Raw genomic sequence first — 18,067 nt, 5'->3', positions numbered from 1 at the left:
TCAGTAGAGCTTTAAATTTATTGCACAAACATGCCCATAAAGATAGAGACCAGAAGTTGCCCCTCTGCACACTGCAAACCGGATAAATTGTTGCAGGCATTACAAACATGCTGCAACTTATTATATAGGCTGTAACAGAATGCTTCTTTCAAAGTTAATTCCACTGAGGGGAGAGGATCCCTGGGAACACCATGGTGGACCTTTGGGGACACATGTGTACACAAAAGCACCACATTGGTAACCCGTTATATAGACATGTATTAGACTTATATTGCAAACAATACATGCCCATCCCTAAATCTGCTTCTTACCCCTTCTCTGAAAAAAAGAAACCTCTAATTTCTCTGCAGTTCTGTTTGTACTGGCTCATCCCACTTTTGCAAGGATTTTGGAAGAGCCAATACCATAAGGACTCTGAGATACAGAAAATGTTTTCCCCTTCACCTTCCAAACGTGAGACAGAATGGTCCTCACAGAGGTAAGTTCACGCATAGCAGTGCTTGTACATTTATTTTTCGGTACCACTCCCTCCAACAGCGATCTCGGTTGGTGAGTGCCAGTAGGACTGCAGTCAAAACAGAGCCACTGTGAAATGCGAGAGAGGTATTTGCATGCAGATAGGAACCCTAAGCTTTGCAGAAGTAGGAAAGGTTTGGGGAGGGGGTTAAGTGGCAAATCCCCCCCCACAACTGCCCAAAGAGTACTGAGCATGCTCGGTGACAGATTACTGTCATGGCTTCCTCCAAATAATCCTGTAGTTTATTAAGGGTGCCAAGAAGTGTTAGAAGACCCCATTCCTTGCACACAGCTACAATTCCCAAGTGGTTTATAATCAACCCCTTTTCTATGAAGAAAACTGTCTTGCTGCCCTCAGCCACCCAGTGCAAGAGAAACTGAAAAAACTACAAAGTGAAGGCTTTTTAGCATCAGTAAAAAACGGTACTTCTTGGATGGGCACGGCATCAGGCAAATGTTGTATTTGCATTGACCCAAAGCCATTGAACCAAACACTGAAGAGATGCTACTACCCTCTACTCACAATAGATGGCATGTTGCCATAACTTTCAAAAGCTAGAATCTTTACAGTCTGAGACACAGAAAGGATTTTGGCATGCAAGACTAGACGAAGACTTCCGGCTGCTTATTACCTTTATAGCATCTTTTGGATGGCTTTGTATACCAGTGGGGATTAGGAGAGCTCCATATGTGTTTCAGAGGAGACTATCCCAAGCACTGAAAGGGCTTCTTGGAGCAGGTAATAATTGTGCTGCTCTCCTTCAGTATTTTGGATTGCTATGCAGAGTAGCCAACTGACCTGGAAACACACCTGCTCTTGTGCCTTTAACACCAGCTTGATGTGCAGGACCTAGCAGGCAAAGCTCTGCAAGCTGTGGAAGGCACAGGAGTGAACTTGGGTTAAAAGCAACCCTTGCAACTCTGTGGGTATGTTTATGCATTGTTTCTTAGCATTTCCAGGAAGCTCTTTTCCATAGAACAATTGTTTCAAATTGAGCGCAACTCAGCAACAATACGCACCACTGCAGTTGCAGTGAAAACCCTCAAATAAGGACCTGTTTAGACTCTGATGGTGGCATCTATTCATAACCACCTCGCTGGACAGCCTCCTTAGGCTCTTTGGACCTTGCAGTTGTTCACAGTCTTAGAATCCTCCCAGACCTGTGCTGCATGAAACTCCTTTCAGAAGTGATGTGACTCAGATTCTGAATGCACCATATCAAGGAACAGAAACCCTGGAGCTCCCCCCCCCTATCATTGGCCTTTAATTACCAGCAATCAGTATATCAAAGAGCTGAACATTATTTGATAAAACATATGCTAGAAACCTAAAGATCAACTTCACAGCCTGGCAAAGCTGGATGAGCACAATAAGTGCTCAGTTTGTGTGAGATTGTCTGCTCCATAGTTATGGCCACCATATTGGATGGCTTTAATAATAATAATAATATATTATTTATACCCTACCCATCTGGCTGGGTTTCCCCAGCCACTCTGGGCGGCTTCCAACAAAATATTAAAATACAGTGGTCTGTTAAACATTAAAATCTTCCTTAAACAGGGCTGCCTTCAGATGTCTTCTAAAAGTCTGGTAGTTGTTTGACATCTCTTTGACATCTGGTGGGAGGCGTTCCACAGTGCGGGTGCCACTACTGAGAAGGCCCTCTGCCTGGTTCCCTGTAACTTGGCTTCTCGCAGTGAGGGAACCACCAGAAGGCCCTCGGTGCTGAACCTCAGTGTCTGGGCAGAACGATGGGGGTAGAGATGCTCCTTCAGGTATACTAGACTGAGGCCGTTTAGGGCTTTAAAGGTCAGCACCAACACTTTGAAGAGGATTAGAGAAATTCAAGGAGGACAGAGCTATCTGTCAGAGGCAGTGTGCCTCTGTATACCAGATGTGGGGAACCACAAGTAGGAAGAGTGCTTTTTTGCTCAATTCCTGCTTGCAGGTCTCCCATGGGCATTGGGATGGCCACTGTGTGAGCAGGATGTTGGACTCGATGGGCCTTAGGCCTCATTCAAAAGGGCTCTTCTTATATTCTTTTGATGCTTTGGAAAGTATTTTTAGAGGCTGGGATATAAATCTTATGAAAATACTTTAAAACGCACATAAATAATCAAACCATGAGATGTACATACTCTTCCCAGTTCTTTTCATGACAAAATTTCCACTCAACCAATATAATAAGTGAATCCAATGCTATATGGGGTGAACAGCTCTTTTGGGGAAAGGAGTGACAACACCTCTGCATGCCTCCTGCTACACAAAGCAATGACATCTGACCTCTGATGAAAGTTCCCAGTACACAGGAATACTCCATCACAGGGCTGCTGTGTTAATGGAGTCCAAATCTTTTTAATTTGAGGTTTCAACACCTTGTGGTTTGTTGTTCCAAATACATAAACAGGATGTTAACTTCTCTGGATTTAGAACAACGACTGGGTTGTTTGTTATGTGCAGGTAACTGGCTAGAAATTTGCTTTTTCTGAAGCTCATGCTGCAATTTGACAGCCCAAGACCAAAGGTTTTATGAGCTGCTATTTTAGGGAGACTTTTTCTCTTCACAGTTGCCCATCAGAAAAGCAGCCAAACAGAACACCAGTGTGTAACATCATTAAGGAGGTCACTGGCCTCTTAATAGTGACCTTTTGAATTTGTTGAATTCCTCTCTCTCTCTCTCTCTCTCTCTCTCTCTCTCTCTCTCTCTCTCTCTCACACACACACACACACACACACACACACCCCTCTCTTTGCTGCAGACCCTGGGAGGAAGAGCGTGGGTGGTGGAGGGGGCTGTGGTCCCCATGTGTTTGAAGTAAAGACGGCCAAGGCATTGTAGCTAGAACAGATAAAGTGGAAAGTAACAGCAGTGTGGTGTGCACATGGGGCCACTGGCTTGGTGTTTGCGTCAATGACCGTTTCCGCTTTCCCTTTTACCTTCTCATCTGGCCAGCTCAGTTTCCTCCCCAGGTACATAAATAAATATGCTTATGCGGTGATGAGTGGGGGGAGCATTGCCCCTTATGTACATGCTTACATCTCTTACACTACTTCTCCCTGTCTACACCTGACATATTCTTGCTTTTCTGCCTCAGAATCTCAAGCCATAATTATCTCAAGCAGCTTCTGTAGCATTATTGCTTTGGTGCGAGTAGGATGGGCGAATCTGTCAATTTCAGTTTCTCTCCATATCTTGTTTTCCCAATCGTAAGTCCAGCTCTCCACATTTACACATCAGCCTGTGGTTCTTGTTTTTAAGGCCTCATGAAGATTCACCACTGCAAGATCTCACTGGAAGAGATTGCAGCCATGTGACACCAGTGTGTGTGTGGCACCCATGCGGGATTCTACCGCCCATGGTGGCTGCTTCAGCTTGCCTAATGGGAGGGCTGGCCCTGTTGTGTCCCTACCCACCTCCAGCACGTGGTCCTTGGGAGGTTGTCCAGGAGCCAAAGTGGTCTGAGAAAGATCTCCCACTCCTACTTTATGAGTCCCCCTATCCAAGTACTTTGAAGCCAAGTACTTCTCCTTTCTATGTCTTCCTGCCTTGCGTATTTCCTGCCCTGGTGGGTGGGTAAAGTGGAGCACGAGGTACTTGACTCCTCCGGTAAATCAGGCTCAGGGAAAAGGTGTCCTGGAGGCTGCCCTCAGACTCCGTGTTGGGAACTCTTGGACTCGCTCAGCTCATCCACCTCTGCCTCAGAGTCTGAGGCTGGGGCCATGGCAACCTCCTCGCAGCTACCCAGGAGGGAAGGGTGGCTGAGGCTTGCAAGTCTTGCGAATGTAATGCTTAACCCTTTGACTTACTGGCAACTGTTCATGTGAAATGTCTCTCTAGATGAGTGGGGAGAAAGCTTTTTCAAGAGTAAGAAACTGTTACGATTTCACATTTCTGAATGGTTGAATACCTGCTGTACTGAGCCATCTTTTCCTGTTATGATTTTGCAATAAAGACCGAGGTTTCACTGGCTTTTGAAGTCAATAACTGCCACTTCACCTGCCAGCCACTCTTGCCTGCCCCCTCTCCCATTGATACCCATACTTGAGGTCTTAATAGAGTTGGACAATGTGCTATCTAAACTGAGCAGAAGCAAAGCCCTGGAATCTCTATGTTTGTTTATCCATTGCAGCCAGAGTTTGAGTCTGGTTAGGTAAGAGAGAGAGACAGAGACAGAGACAGAGATAGAAAGAGAAGAGTCAAGTTGTGTGATGTGATCATGCCAGCACCAGAAACCTTTATATATAGACACACTACTGTAAAACTGAAAACCTAAATAAATAATGATCCAGATCTGGAAAATGGGGACCCATGCTAAAGAAGATAGTGGATTTGCAACACAACTGCATAACACCTTAAGACGCCATTTAGAAAGGCACTTTGTTCCCACAATGGCCAACAAGATTTCTATGAGAACTTGAGTGGAAAGTGCAGTACTGCCTCTCATACTGTAGCTAACATGCAACGAATAGCCTTACCTGCTACAAAACCTTTACGGGTGGGTGAGGTACGGTGTGTATGCAGCCTAAATTGATGATGCCTGCTAATCTTCTGGAACAATCACTTATAGTGTCTGATGTATCTTTTACATGTCTCATTGGTCTTGTTATGGTGATAAATAATAGTAGTAACCTCAGGCAGAAAGGGAAACAGGAAGTGGGCACGGACCACCCTAACAAGCAGACAGCGTTGGCGGAAAAGAGTTGCAGGCACTGAGCCTCCCCAGGCAGGAGAACACATTACAGTGGTACCTCGGGTTACAGATGCTTCAGGTTACAGACACTTCAGGTTACAGACTCCGCTAACCCAGAAATAGTACCTCGGATTAAGAACTTTGCTTCAGGATGAGAACAGAAATCACGCAGTGGTAGGCCCCATTAGCTAAAGTGGTGCTTCAGGTTAAGAACAGTTTCAGGTTAAGAACGGACCTCCAGAACGAATTAAGTTCTTAACCCAAGGTACCACTGTATGCCTATATAAGGGGTAGGCGTGGCTGCTCTGGAGCTTAGAGCTGCTACCAGATTTCACCTAAAGTGAAAATCGAGGCAAGTCAAGAGGTTCCCGCTTGAGCAAAATGTCCAAGAAATGTCATACGCCTCCATTCCCTTGAGAGATTTTCAAGGCAAAATGCAGGCAACAAGTTGCTTGAGCAGAATATCTGAGAAATTTTGAGGGATGCTAGAGGTTTCACTAAGATGTGTGACATTTCTGAAAGGTTCTGGGGTTTTCTGTCATTTTCACACACATGAGCTTTTCTCACATGCTTCAAGAAATAAGTTGGTCTGGACTGCAAAGATTTGGACTGCAAAGAGTTGGTCTGGACTGCAAAGATCCAACAAGAAATAAGTTGGTCTGGACTGCAAAGATTTCATATCCTCTTTCCATTCTGCTAGGCTATTTTTTTTCCTCCCGGCTCACAGATGTACTATTGAATTATGTTAGCTGAGCCCGGGGTTGCTAGCCATTCCAGAATGGGTGGGGGAGGGGGTGAGACAGGCCTCCCATCGCTCTTTTCCATACGATTGATAATTCATTAAAGAGTTTGCAAAGTTTCCCCTAACTAGCACTAAGGTTTGGAAGCAGGGAGGGGGGAGGGCAGTACCCAGAAGGCAAAACAAACGAACAAATGGAATAGCAGCCAGCTGGCAATCCTAAATCAGCCACATCACACAGCTGGCCTGGAAACATAACACCACATGTAAAGTGTGTGTGTGTCTTTGAGAATCAGGAGAACAGAGGAGGAAGGAATTCCTAGCTGTGCCTGTTAAGAAGTTGCTGAACAGACAAGGCGATTTTCTTTTGCCTTCCAGTTCTGATCCTCCAGTTCTCATTGTGCTGTGCCTGCTCTCCTTTCAAGATACAGACCTGAGTCGCCTTCTCCCCTGGCCTCAGTCACTGCCTTTGAACCCACCCCCTTGCAGCTGGGATTTTGAAGTTCTGTTTTCAGTGACTCTTTGTTTTGTTTTGGTTTTTTGGCTTTGGAGTTCCTGCCCCTCCCTTCCGAGTTCCTCTCAGGGTTTTCTTTACATCTCCACTTCTCTTTCTTCCTTTCCTTTTAACACGTGGCAGTGGAGAGAAAGAGACATCCATAGTTTCTCTCCAGCTGTTCTGCTTTGGGGCTGAGTGTGGCATCCTGTAACCATTCTTCCAGCTGCAAAGACAACTGGCTTGCTTGGTGTTTTCCCCATTTGCCACTTTAAACCTGTGTGCAAACCGCAAATAACCATAAAAGCGACAACAGGAATCCAGTTGAAAGGGCAGCTCCTGGAACAGAACCCTTTCAAGTTTTAAACGGCGCCAGAGTTGCTCTAAAAAGGTTAGGCTGGGCCAGGCAGTCCCTCCTGAGGTGTATCCTCTGTTTACACAAGTTTCACAAGCTGGGAACAGATAACAAAGAATGGAGGATACAATTTAAAAATATATACTATCACTTCCAGGGCTTTTTTCCAGTGGGAAGGTGGGTGCCATTGTTTTAATGTTTGATGTTTTATTATGTTTTATATATTCTGCAAGCCGCCCAGAGTGACTGGGGAAATGCAGCCAGATGGGTGGGGTATACATTATTATTATTATTATTATTATTATTATTATTATTATTATTATTAAACAAGGGAGGTGTCAATGGTGAGTTCCAGCTCCTCTAAACCACCAAGCCTCTTGGGCTTGCAGGTTGGAAGGTTGGCAGTTCAAATACCCATGATAAAGTGAGCTCCCATTTCTTTGTCCCAGCTCTCGCCAACCTAGCAGTTTGAAAGCATGCCAGTTCAAGTAGATAAATAGGTACCGCTACAGTGGGAAGGGAAATGGCATTTCCGTGTACTCTGGTTTCTGTCACAGTTTAGTCACACTGGCCACATGACCTGGAAAGCTGTCTGCGGACAAACGCCAGCTCCCTCGGCCTCAAGGTGAGATGAGCACCACAACCCCATAGTCGCCTTTGACTGGACTTAACCATCCAGGGGTCCTTTACCTTTACCAGCTGCTCTTTTTCTAGAAAAATAGCACTGATCACTTCAAAAGTAGGCAGGACTAGGATCCTACTTGCCACAATTGCCAACTATGGGGGAAACAGCAGGTAAAAAAGTAAAATGTGGGTAAAAAGACCAAGGAATATTTGCATGAGATGTGCAGATGGAAATGTGGTGAGGAAGTGCTGGTGAAGCCTCAATAGGCTGCACACGATGATAAGATCCAAATGGTCAAGAGACCACAGTTATATCTTTATGCAAATAAGGTGTGATCAAGTGTTTCTCAAAGGTTTCAAACAAGGAAAGGTTTCTACAAGTGGAATGCAGAACGATACACCATAAAAGGGCATGAGAAACGAAACATAGCTGTCAAAATTCCTGGAGTGACAGCATAGTTCTCAAAATGTGGTGATGCAACATCTTAGATTCACTCCCCTAATAATCTTCTCATCTGATAATGTCTGATCAGGGATGATAAGATGTTTTGGATCACAACTCCTGAGAGTATCAAGTTTGGGAAGGTTGATGTACATAGTCTTTTTTTGTGTGTGTGTGTGTGTTTTGCCCCGCATCCTCTCTAGCTAGATACATTTTGCAGAGTTCAACGAAAGCAACAAAACCCTGTTTGACTGGAACTGAGAGTGGGATAGAGCTGCCATCTTGCACCCAGACAGTAGAAACCCCTGATTCACTGGGAGGGAAGGTAGCCCTGATGTCTCCTACCTGCACTTGTCACTCATCTGCTGCCATCCCTGCAGTGGCAAGACAGTTTCCCAAGGGCGCCTCCTGGTAGATGCGGAAGGGAGAATTCATAGAGTTGTGAAGATTGACCCACTTCTAAATGCTATAGTCAATGAGCTCCATCGAGGAAGGATGGGATAAAATGCAGCAAATAAATGGAAACAGCTGCATGTTTCCATCTCCGCCAAGCTAAGCAGTTGGCTCCTTACCTCTCTCGCCCTGACCTAGCCACTGTGATCCACGCGACGGTCACCTCCAGACTGCATTATTGTAACTCGCTCTACGTGGGGCTGCCCTTGAGACTGACCGGTGGAGTACAGGATCGGGTTTAAGGTGCTGGTTTTAACCTTTAAAGCCCTATACGGCCTAGGACCCTCGTACCTACGGGACCGCCTCTCCTGGTATGTCCCACAGAGAAACTTACGGTCTTTAAATAAAAACATCTTGAAGGTCCCAGGCCACAGAGAGGTTAGGCTGGCCTCAACTAGAGCCAGGGCTTTTTCGGCTGTGGCTCCGATCTGGTGGAACACTCTGTCACAAGAGACTAGGGCCCTGCGGGACTTGACATCTTTCCGCAGGGCCTGCAAGACAGAGCTGTTCCACCAGGCCTTTGGCCAGGGCACAGCCTGACCCCCTCCCTCGGCAATCTTCGCGGAGCTCTGGCCCAATGGTTGCCAGTGGCTTGATTTGAATTAATTTTATAATGAATGATTTTAGAGTGTTGTGTTGTGTTGTACTTTTGTACTGTTTATCGTTGTTAGCCGCCCTGAGCCTGGCTTCGGCTGGGGAGGGCGGGATATAAATTTATTATTATTATTATTAAATCTTTCAAGCCCAGCTTCCCTATCACCCTCATGCATGAAAAATATTCACCTGCTGAATTTCTCCCTATTCTGCAACTAGGGTAACTCAAGGGCAGCTGTAGCTGCTTAAGTTCCCTCTTTTATACATCTGCTACAGACTGAAAAAGGAGGAACACTGTCAGAGACCAGGCTGAGGAGTACTGCTCTGATTAGGAATGGTGGGAGCCTCCCCCCCCCCCACTCCTGACCAGGATCCTGAAGCTGCCCAGGAGCAGTGGAGATTCGGAATAGTGGTTTGCAGAGGGGCATAGTTCTGAAGACAAAAGCTGGGAAGAACTGAGGGGTGAGCAGCAAAGTGAAGAAGAGCTGGAAGAGAGAGAGCTAACAGACTCGTTCTCGCTGGAGAGTGTCCAGCCTATCAGTCTGAGGTCACATAGAGCAGATAAGGTGGCTACACAAAAAGAGGGATAGTTGCGAGATCAGGTTGCAAGACAGAAGTGACTAGGAGGCAAGTGGGTAGAATTCTTAATTGGGAACACCTTTATTCCGAGAATGGATCTTTGATTATTAAAGACTCTTTAAATGGTAAGGGACTCGTTTTGCTTTGTCCTGCTTATCTGTGGCCAAAGGGGGGTGGGGAGGAAGCCAAGTCACTGGAGCCTGACAGACACTATTCCAGTTGGTTAGATGCCAAGTACTGTACTGTATTTTTCCATGTATAAGACTAGGTTTTCCCCTAAAAAATAATGCCAAAATTAGGGGGTGTCTTATACACAGATACATCTCCCCCATTTTCTTAAATCTGAGTCCCAAAAAATAGGGGGTGTCTTACACATGGGGGCTTCTTATAAACAGAAAAATACAGTAAGTGTACTACAGCATTGATTTGACATGTCAACAAAGGAGGAGGAACCAAAACAAGTTGGCTTCACCTGCAGTGACCCCCTCAGCCACTCCAGGAGGTCCAGTAAGAGACCTTCTGCATTAGGTCAGGTGAAGCTATTTGCTTCGGGTTGCAGATCCTACCCTCATCTCTCCCCTCTGTTGGGCTGCTTCATTCTGTCTAATGGTAGGACTGCCTCCTGGGGAATGGGGGGGGGGACTTTAAGAGAATGTGTCTTGGTGTCCAGCTTGTGAACTGGCATTCCTGCAGCCAGGTGGGCATTGCCTGCTATCTATTCCGGTCCCTCACTCTTGTCTCTGTGGCCTTCCCTCCCTCCCCACAACTTTCGACCTCTGCCACTCTTTTCACGGTCAAACAATGTCGACCTCTTTTAAGAACCAACCCATGGAAGCAGAACAAATTATGCAAAGCAAATAGATGCAAATGTCCTTAATCTGTGCAATTTATTCTTAGCACAGAATGTGGATTACTTTGGTGCGGAGCAAGTCCCAGCCTTAGAATTAATAAGGAAGTGATTTACGTGTGATTTGCTGAAGCCAGAAGAAGGGATTCCATTCTCCAGGAGCACTACCAGAAAGCCCTGCTAGAAAGCAATATTGGAAACAGAGGGAAATCTCAGCGCAAGAAATATGGGGCCCACAAAATATATGCAAACCAGGAATGCACAGGCTAGGCATGTTTAAATTAGCATACTTTCTTTGTATTCCCTTGTGGTTTTTCTGTAATTTGAATGGCATGATTTTGTACGTGAAAGCCATTGTTGTGAAATGGTTAGAGTGTCGGACTAGGACCTGGGAGATTTGAATCCCCACTCAGCCATGAAGCTCAGTAGGTGACCTTCATGGCTCTCAAAGCCATTGCCTCTCAAAGCCTAATATCCCTCACAGAGTTGTTGTGATGATGAAATGGGAAGGAGGAGAATCATGGACACCTTGAGATCCTTTGGAAGATAAAGGTGGGGTATAGAATAAAGTAAGTTTCTGTTATGACAGCCTATAGGCAAATGTGGGGTGGGAGGAAGAAAAGGATATGAGTTCTAATGGGGGTGCTTTCTAACTCCTATAGTGCATTTCAAGATGTCCTGGCAATCTCCTCTTGCTCCATGCCCAGGACATGCCTTCTGCCATTTGGTTCTGTGTGCACTGATGATAGAAAGGCTGACAACAGAGTTCCTGTGACTTTAGCAGCTGCCTGGCAAGGTAAATGCAGGGCTTTCCTTGCCATGAAGTGATGGAGAAAGCTTCACCGCTTAAATTGTTTGGTTTTGTAACTGTTAAAAGGTCCAGAAGTCTTGCCCAGACTTGCATAGAACTGTCTACAAAAATTGCTAGTCTGCAGTAAGCAAATAAATGAATGAATAAATGCTAGCCTAGTGAGAGTGCTGTGAACCTCCTCTGCCAGGCCACTCGTTCATCAACATGCAATTCCTTGTCACTTATGGTGACCAGGTAGTGCTTCAGTGTAAGTCTGGCCTTGTTGGAATATGAAAAGCTGGCAGAGCAAAGGGGAGAGGTTTTGAGGTTTTGGAAGGCACAGCAGCACTGCCCTCTGCAAAAGCATGCTGCTGGCCACATTAAACACTGCTTTCCTACACTGCCTAGAGCCCCAGCTAACACCTGTCTTGGGCTCACCTGTCAGAAAACATCAGCTCTGCTTTAGTTCTTTGAGCAGTGCTGGATTGCTGGGTCCAGCAGTCATTAAAATTTCTCCAGAGCAGTGGTTTTCAACCAGTGTGCCCTGGCACCCTGGGGTGCCTTGAATGATGATCAGGGGTGCCGTGGGCAACACTGACCTCTGTCCCTCCTTTCTACCCTCTGTTCCTCTGATGCCCTCTTGCATCTCTGCCTCCCAAAGGCTTGCACAGCTGCTTGTTGCAGCAGCTCTGGCTACAAGCTCCCCAGGTGAATGGTGCCTCTGGGGCTGGCCATGGGGTGCTTTCCGGGTCCCTGTGGGGCAGTGTGAGGAGGCACCTCTCTTTGGGGCAGGAGGGGGCAGCTCAGAGACTGGGGTGGAAGTTGCAGCTGCCCAGAGGACTCTCAAGAAGAGGGGAGAAGAGAGGAGGCTGAAGGAACACTCCACAAAGGAGGGTGTTCGAAAAGGGATGAGGGGCTGCCGGCTCTGCAGGCAAGGGGTGACATAACTGGGTCCCTGAGACCCACAGGGGTGTCACAGAAAGAATGTGGTCAAGGGAGCCGTGGACCCAAAGAGGTTGAAAACCTCTGCCCCAGAGTGATGCCTTAATGTAAGTGGTGGCTAGACCCAGTTGTTTGGTGCAGCTCAGAGCACTGCTGCCACTGTTGCCTGATGAGCACCCCCAGGATTCACTTTGCCCAAAACCTGCTCAAACCTGGAACCATCCCTGGCTGACCTAGCCAACATATACAAGGCACCAAACACTTCTGTACCAAGAAGAAAGCACTTTCCTTCTAGAAAGTCTATTTCTGTTTGTATAGATTTTTATCAGTTTTACGGCTTGTAAGAAAGAGGAAACCACACATTGGGGTCAGTATTCGGAAGGCCAAATGAAACACGATACCATCAGCCAGGTTTTGTTAAACAAAGTGTATGTGTGTTTTCAACATCAAAAAGGGGCTCAAAAATTAGGGGAGTGCAACTTTCCCCTATTTTAACCTCCTTTACCCCAGTCAATTGCAGAGTTGGGCTAGGTGGGGAAAAGGCAATGCAGGTGACAGTGCACAGGGAGATTAGGGCCGGCGAAAGAGGTTTCTTCTCAGTTCAAGTTAGGTCCACTAATTGAGGTGAAGGACAAAATGATGCCCTCTCTTCTCCTTCCATGTATGAAAACAAACTGGGCTGTTGAAGCTTCCTTCAATACGAGCAGTAGGACAGAACTTCGTTCAACACTGGCAGTAGACACAGAGCAGAAACATGTAAGAGCCCCTGTTGGATCAGGCCAAAGGCCCATCTAGTCCAGCATCCTGTTCTCACAGAGGCCAAACAGCTGCCTTTGGGAAACCAACAAGCAGGACATGCGGTCAACAGCAGTACACTCTGCCCTTGTGATTTCCAGCAACTTGCGTTCAGAGGCAATCTGAGGCCAGCAGCAGAAGCAGAACCTAGCCACCATGGCTGGTAGCCACTGATAGTCTTAACTTTCATGAAATTTAAAGCAATGCAAGTTGGCAGCCACCACTATCTCTCATGGAAGTGAATCCCATAGTTTAAAAAGGCACAGTGTGAAGAAGAACCTTATTTTGTCTGTCCTGAATATTCCAACGTTCAGTTTTGTTGATGTTCCTGAGCTCCAGTGTTATGAGGGAGAGAAAAATTATCTCTGCCCACTTTCTCCTCATGTACAATTTTATACATCTCTACCATGTCCCCCTCTTGAGGCTTACTTAAGAATATAAGAAAAGCCCTGCTGAGTTAAATCAAAGACCCATTTAGTCCAGTATCCTGTTCTCGCAGTGATCAAGCCACATGCCCATGGAAAGTCCACAAGCAGGACCCGAGGGCAGCAGCCCACTGCTTCCTTGTAGCCCCAGAAACTGGTATTGAGAGGGGAAAATATTTATACACAGAGAAAATGGCATGTCAGAGAGAAAGTGAAGCTGAAACTCTTAAGCCTGACAAGAGTTTTCCACATGAAGGGATTTTATTATTATTTTTGATAGGGAGTCCCTATATCTAAAAGTAGTACAGTCTAGAAACAGGTTTACAGTCTCCTCTGTTTACATGAGCTGGGTCTGAGAGAATATAGGATATTTCAGTTGCCCTTCCACTTTCTGTCACATTATTTTGGACACACATTATTTAAACACACTCAGCATCCCTGAAAAGAAATTCAGAAAGACCTTTGTGTGTTATCCTTGATCTGTTGAGCAAAACCAATTCAATCTGACTTGTTTTATTTCTGCAGCTTGTCCAAGCCCTTCACCCACAGCCATGAACGAGATGCCTCAAACCTTCCCTTTCCCACATGCCCTTGAATCAAACCCCACAGCTCTTCCCATGTAATCATTTTCAAAGCTTGTAAAAGTCGATTTGGAGATTTTGTGTGTGTGTTTTTTCTCTACTTCCAGTTCCTAAAACAAAATGGACATACAAAAAAATTCCAGAAGGAAATACTGCTGTTCCTAGCCAATTAGAAAAAGGTTCCCGTTCTTCCATGAGACTCTTATTTCCAGCTTCATAAGTGCTAGTTGTAGGGCCAAAGTGTCAATCAAGTGGCTTTGCACTCCTCTTTTCCAGTACTTCTCTAGTGACCCCTGCAGGTTGAGTTTTGTGAAGGTCATTAATTCCAAGTTAACATTCAGAGAAAGAGAGTGAGAGATGGAGCAGTATTAGTGACTTCTGACCTGATGTCACACAGCGGGGACCAGGACAATAGTCTTGAAGTCAGAGGCAAACTATTCACACTAAAACAAAGACTCAAATTCTGTGTTATGGAAACCCAAATTCTAGAGTTTAACCGCACAAGGCACACAGTTCTGCATGCATACATTATATCTCTCTAAAGTGAGTTTGCTTCCCCTCATTCAACAAGGAAGAACATTCTGGTCCAACAGCCAGTTGTCCCAGGACTGTAGAACCAAAGGGAGGCATCCTCTGGCCTCTCCCACCAGGCAGGGCAGCAAGGGCCACTGGGAAACTGCACCCTCTACTTCTGAGGCACAACATCAAGGCAAGGGGAAAACCAGCCTGGCCTCACCTATCAGCCAGTTGTTGTTGTTGTTGCTGTTGTGATATGATTGTTAGGTGTGCTCTGGATCCTGGAAGGATGCAGTTAACCACTAAAACCAGATATTTATCAGGTGACTAGCACCAGAGATACTGAAGTTTAGAAGCTAAATGTTTTGCCTTCTGCCTTATTACTGATAAGAATCAAAATGTGCTGTGGTGAAGATGGCAGTTATAGAGTATTTAGCCGTGTGACATTTGTTGTGGCTGTGTGACATGAGATGTTATCCTTTCTAAGCCGAGACCATGTGGAGTTGGAAGCTATGCCAAACATCTGATTAGTTTCTGGGATTCAAGAAGAGCCCTGATGGATCAGGCCCATGGTCCATCAAGTCCAGCATCCTGCTCTCAAAATGGCCAACCAGATGCCTGTGGGAAACTCGCAAGCAGGATTCGAACACAAGACCACTCTTTCCTCCTGCCATTCCCAGCAATGGCATTCAGAAGCATTGCTGCCTTCAGGTATGCAGGTAAAGCATAGCCATCATGGATTTGTCTTTCAAAGCCACCTTGGTTGGTGGTCCATCACGTCTACTGCAGGAGCAAGTTCCATATTTTAAGATTGTGCTGCATTAAGAAGTACTGTCTGAATCTTCCAACCTTCTGCTTCATTGGTTCTTCAAGAGTTCTAGGGCTAGGCGGGAGAAAAACTTGTCTTGTTCCACATTCTCCATGCCATAAATAATTTGATAAAACTTCTATCATGTCACCTCTTATCTGCCCTTTATCCAAAGTAAACAGTCCCAGACATTCTGAAACATACAGCTGCCGCTGCATGGTTACCCAGAAGATAATCACAATGAGCTGAATGGGGCTACTCCTAAGTTAGCTTTCATGTTATGTACTGTTATCCTGCACTTCCTCCAAGGAGCAGCTTTCTAGCCGCACAACATTTGTAAGGCAAGTAAGACTGAAAGGCAGGATCTTGCCCAAAGTCAACTGTTGAGCTCATGTTCCTGTTGAGCAACAGAGCCTGAGGTTTCCCATGTCCATAAGAAAACAGAAAGCAGAGTCAGAGCATTGCTCCATGTACTCAGGGCTGTCAGCTCACAAGGGTTTCAGGTAAGGGCCATTCCCTGCCCCACCTGGAGATGTTGAGGCTTGAACCCAGGACATCCTGTGTAGGAAGCAGATACTCTACTTCTGAGCTACAGCTTTCCCCCAGTTCCAGTCTTCCAGCCATACCTCTATTCCGGGTCTCCCCTCTTTTTAGAAATACCTCTCTTTTGCAAAGAAACAAAATTCTTATGCAGCTAAAATCTTGACAGATTCTGCAGAGCAGAAGTAGAAGGGGTATAACGTGGCTCTTGCACAACGCAGTGTCATATCTGCTTCACAGAGAAACAGGGTGGGAACGAAAGGAGAAAAACCATCTCAAAGTGCAATAAAGAAGTTTTAATATTTAGGAAAATATATACACACACAAGAAATCTGGTTGGGGGATTTGGGTTCTCTATAAAGCACCATAAATTCCACAGTCCACTATGTCTGCAATATATCTCTCATTAAGCACCAATTATTCTCCAGGATCCTGGTTTAGCACCAAAGGAGCTTCTTTAAAAGTCAGAAGCCTCTTTTTTTGCACCAAAAAGCAAGCAGTAAACACCGACACACCACACACTTTGCCTTATTGACTTTAAACGCAGAACTTCTCGGTAGGAACATTTGAGAGTTCTGCTGACATTGGAATGGAGGCAGAGGCTCGAGGAATTCAGAGCTCAGGTCTGGAAGCGATTCAGTGCTAGAAATTCCTGCTGTTCCCTAGAGAGACACAGGGACGCCACGCGTTGCAAATATACAACAGCTGGTTTCTCCGTTTATGCCTTGCAGAGAGGAGGAATTTGGTTCCTTGTCCAATCGGTCCCGGACTTCCCCATCTGAAGAAAGCCCCCTTTCCTGACTCTTTCTCATAACCTTGCTCTGCAGGGCTCTCCATGGGGGTCAAAGCAAAAATGTCTGCCCACACATAGCCCTTTGCCCCCTGAGAGACCTGTCAATTTGGAAGGAGAGCTCTGCTTTCCTATCTGCTGTCTCTGCACACTTGGCCACATGGCAGTGGGAGAGGCAGCAAGTACGCTTGGTGGGGCATGTGCAGATTCACAGCTTGTGCATAAAAACTATAAGCTAAACATTGTGCACAGCCATGTGCCAACTACATAGCCCTTTAGAAACTTCAGAGTGCTTTACTCAAAGTATCTCTGCAATTAGGGCTGGGCAATATATCAATACATTGTCCAAAACTGGATTGAAACCGATATTGTGATATTGGTTTCATAATTTTTGACCTGGCTGTGAATCATGATGTATCACGAATCATGATGTGTTTGTGTGTGGTATGTGAAATTTACAATGTAGGAAAAACTGTGAAGCCAGCCAATGCCTCTAGATAGCTCCAACTTTATTTCAGACATCATGTTTAGCTGGTGATATATCATGATGTTGAAAACCAGATATTGCCCAGCCCTATCTGCAGTCCTGGCAAAATCCCTGTAAGGCTGATCAGCAACATCATCTCTATATAACACAGGAGGAGCAGAGTTCTGGATGAGTGAAACTAGCTTGCCAGTGGGTGGAAAAGGGTTGTTGCTTTTGCTATCTTCTAAACTGGCTGCAGCTTGCTGGATATGCATAAGACAAGGAACAGTGGGGGGGGGGGCTACCACCTACTGTGCCCACATGGTAGTACAAGGTGAATAGAAAAATCATCTGCTACTCCTTCTTCTGATGAAGAACATTAAAGCTGCCTTCTCTCGAGTCAGTCCATCTAGTCCAGGACTGGCTATTTCCAGGACAGCAGCTTCCCAAATATTCAGACAAGGTGTCTCCAGCTCTGCTACTTTTAGGTAGACATGGGGAACTGAACCTGGGGCTTTCTACTACTGAGCTATGGTCTCTTTCCTATGATGGACAGCTACCCATTCCCTGCTCTATCCCGGACTGCTTCCTGATGAATTGCCTGCAGGAATAGGAGCTTGTCAGTGCTGTGCCACTGCCTGCCATATGACTTTCATTTTTTTAAAAGCAACCCAGGATTAATGTGCTATATATTATTAATAGTGAATTCGTTATCTTTGTTTGGATCATGGTGTATAGCAAAGAGCAGCCTCAATACTCAAAAAAGTGATAGCTATAGAGAGCTGGGGGTGGGACCGGGACCCAAGGTTTGCACAGGTATGCATTTTTTAAAGGAAAAAACCCTAAGGACTGGGCATGCTCAATGGGCACAGAATACTGACTAACTGATGGAAGGGGTGGAATGGAAAAGCAGGAAATAAGGGCATGGAATGGAGTATCTTCAAAGTGGGTAGGGCTGGCTAGTTGGAATCTTGAACAAAAGCACTCTACAGTGTAGTAGACGCAACAGCGCTTTAAAGCATGCATGAATGTGCACATGTGTATCACTGCAAGCTGGAAATGGCTGCAAAAGGGGGTGGG

At 45.7% G+C, this 18,067-nt stretch overlaps 1 protein-coding gene across 1 annotated transcript in view; it reads right to left on the bottom strand.

The window, feature by feature from the left end:
- The window catches only part of SSTR3 (somatostatin receptor 3), a gene marked incomplete at its 5' end in the record, with an annotated part of 238,607 nt that overhangs the window by 184,972 nt on the left and 35,568 nt on the right, over positions 1-18,067 (bottom strand). The gene's annotated exons all lie outside the window — the stretch shown is intronic.

The sequence above is a fragment of the Podarcis melisellensis genome, assembly GCF_964234715.1.
Source record: "Podarcis melisellensis genome assembly, chromosome: 10".
Taxonomy (NCBI): domain Eukaryota; kingdom Metazoa; phylum Chordata; class Lepidosauria; order Squamata; family Lacertidae; genus Podarcis; species Podarcis melisellensis.
Note: the sequence above shows the minus strand (reverse complement) of the source record. Positions and strands in the feature narration are given on the sequence as shown.